Here is a 2,985-nt window from a genome sequence, read left to right on the forward strand (position 1 = left end):
ATCACTCCAGGCCTTCAGAATTGGAGATGGAGAGAGCAGCTCTTGAAGTCAACAATTTTTATAAACCCACTAGATGGAATTTAAGCTCACTAAAGTTTGAGAAAAACTGGGAATGTAAAAGAATGCAGTTTCATTAAATGTTGTAATAGCTCTTGTTATAACCACTCATTTTCAGCTTGTCCTCTGCCCACTTATAATTATCACTGTATGTATTTTTATTAAGTATTGCATTATAAAGGAAGAGGCTATTCTAAGGCCTAATGATTAAAAAAACGTCAAAGCAGGTTGTTGCAGCTGAGTGGGGCTCTTTATAGAGATGAATATTTGTAAAATGTTAGGTAACATTTCTGTGGAAGGTCAGTGAGCCCAGTGGAAACTTTTAGAAGGTGAGGAGGGATGGAGTTTCTGGAAGGAAAGAAAACTTTTTTTTTTTTTAGGAGATAAACCAGTTTTATTGTCTATCATTATGTTTTACAAAAATCTAGATTTGTATAGAAAAAAGCCAAATGAATAAGTGAAGGCAAAAGAAATAATTTACATTTGCTGTTTTTTCCCTTGATGGTAGGAGAGCCATTTCAAAGCACATGTATCTGCTGTAGAGTGGGATTCATTCACAGGCCAAAGCCAGCCTAAAAGTAAGGCTTTCACTGTCTCTGTAATCTCCACTGGCTGTTGACATAACTTTTGGGGTCTCTGAGAAAGGTAATGTGCTCCTGGTGTTCCAGGGCTGTGCTGAGTTTTACCAAGGCATCTGCAAAAGTGTTGTCCATCCCTCGGTCCACAAGGAAATCCATTAGATGGTTATACAAGGCCCAGTCCAGGGAATGTGTGTTGAGTGTGTGATGAGTGTCCTTCCATTCAGAATCACTGGCAGACTGAAAGCTAACTTCCCTGAGAGAGAGAATGTCACTTTCAGCCTTCTCTTCTTGTCCAACCTCATCCTCTGGATAGGGGCCATCCAGCACAAGGCCTTCTTGCCATCGTTCTAAATAACTTCAACCACGGAAATTAGGAGTTGGCGTCAGTTCAGGCTCCTGTTCCTCAACCTTCTTCCCTCATGAGGGCTCCTCTTCACTATCATATGTTGGTGGGATGCTGTTATTAATGTTGAAAGTGACGGTGACCTTTCCCCAGCAACTTTCCACACTAACTTTGCTTCTGCCCCATTCACTTCCAACTCCCAACCTCCAGACATCTTGGGGAGAGACTTATGCTTCTGGATTTTCTTTTCCTCCTTAATTTCATCACTCAGAAATTCAACAAAAGCTTTGTCCCCTTCAGTGTACAGAGCACCACAGCCGCAGCCACAGGTGCTGGACCCAGAAGGCCACAGGTGCCAGGCCACCACTCAGATCCTGAGCACATGCAGAGCAATCTGAGGGCCAGCACATGGCCCGGGCGCCTGCTGCAGTAGCTGCCAGAGCAGCAGGGCCCAGGGCCCAGGGCACACAGCAGAGCAAAGGCAGCATCGTGCCAGAGCCTGCGGTCTCATCACGTGCAAATGTGAGCAAAGAGAACATTTTTTGACAGTGGTTGGTCAATGCTGACCTTTTCTCTATGCCTTCCAGATTACAGAGGATTGACAGTCCCAGGGCAGCCTAAACTAAGTGCCTAGGGGTCACCTCTAGTCTGTCTGATGTGTTTACTGGCCAGTATCTTCTCAATTTGCGCAAAACTCGAGGCACCGCTATGGTGCACGTTCACCTTGGTCTTAGTTCTTAGGTCTTAGGGTAGAATCACCAACATTCTCTACTTCTTGGTGGCACATGAAGCATTAAAAATGAGGGCTCCAAAGTCACTTTATAAGAGAGACTCAGTCCCCTCAAACCAGCCTTCCTTGCCCCTTAGCTTGAAATCTCTGCTGATGAGCCCAGTGCTTTTATCTAAATTCTGTCCCCCCCCTTCTTCTTTACTGACTGCGTCGTGGTGTTTAAACCCATAGTTGTCAGAGTTGAGCATATTGCACCCAAACCCTGTTTCTGTGACCTGTGGTCTGCTGGCGTGGGTCAGGCTTTGGGGATCTTAAACTTACACAAATTTTGAGATCCTCTTTAAAAGTTAGGTATGAAAATTTATGACAAGACTTTTTTTTTTTTTTATAAGACATGTTTCTAAAGGCTCTTTCCGGGGTCTTAGAAAGTGCGATGCGAGGGGGGAGCTACGGTTTGAGCTTCAGTATGTGTACATGTGACCATTGGTTAGTTACCAGACAGTCTACACCGTATATGCATAATATAAAACATGCATATACACATGTATACAGATGCCCTTCAGGGATCTGTGGGAGTTGAAAGAGGTCACATATACTGGCTTAACGCACGCAAGTTTTCAATAAATTGTAACTATTGTAGTTAAGGCCACAAATGTGGGTTTAAATAAGATGGTTGCAGATTATCAACTCAAATCAGGGAGTAGGTCTATCACTATGAAGGTTTTGAGACAGACTGTGTTATGGTCCGTTATCTTCCTTCTAAGAAACACAGTTGGCAGCGTCCTTTCTGAATCACCCATTCAGGTTTCAACTCCGTTGGCTTATCAGTGTTGCTGCAAGGGCTTCATTTGTTTCCACATATTCAGATTTTATATTTCTTGATTTTTGAATATCTCAAAACTTTCATAATTACCCCCAAATTAAAAGCAGCATGCAGTTCCTTCCAAAAGCTCATCAAAGCAAAAACTAGATGCATGTAAATGTAACAATAGAATAAAAACAATCAATCCTGAATTTCTAAAAGTTCTTTATGTAAGTGATTCTGACATAGTGGTTAAGATCTTGGACTTGACGTGGACTGTCTGGGTTTCCTTCCTGGCCCCATCATTGACTGACTCTGGGTAAACTACTAAACCCCACTGTGATTCATTTTCCTTTGATTTATAAAGTGAAGGAGCATGTTGCCTGTTATGTGGGCTAAGGATTAAGGGGTGTGATGTATGTAAACCAGTTGGTATCTGGTATGTAGTAGTATCTTTTTTTTTTTTTTTTTT

At 42.4% G+C, this 2,985-nt stretch overlaps 1 pseudogene; it reads right to left on the minus strand.

The window, feature by feature from the left end:
• Positions 1–644: 644 nt before the first annotated feature.
• On the minus strand, positions 645–1,959 carry LOC100940856 (annotated as a pseudogene).
• Positions 1,960–2,985: the final 1,026 nt, after the last annotated feature.

Source organism: Otolemur garnettii, unplaced genomic scaffold, assembly GCF_000181295.1.
Source record: "Otolemur garnettii isolate 467f Iridium unplaced genomic scaffold, OtoGar3 scaffold00111, whole genome shotgun sequence".
Taxonomy (NCBI): Eukaryota; Metazoa; Chordata; class Mammalia; order Primates; family Galagidae; genus Otolemur; species Otolemur garnettii.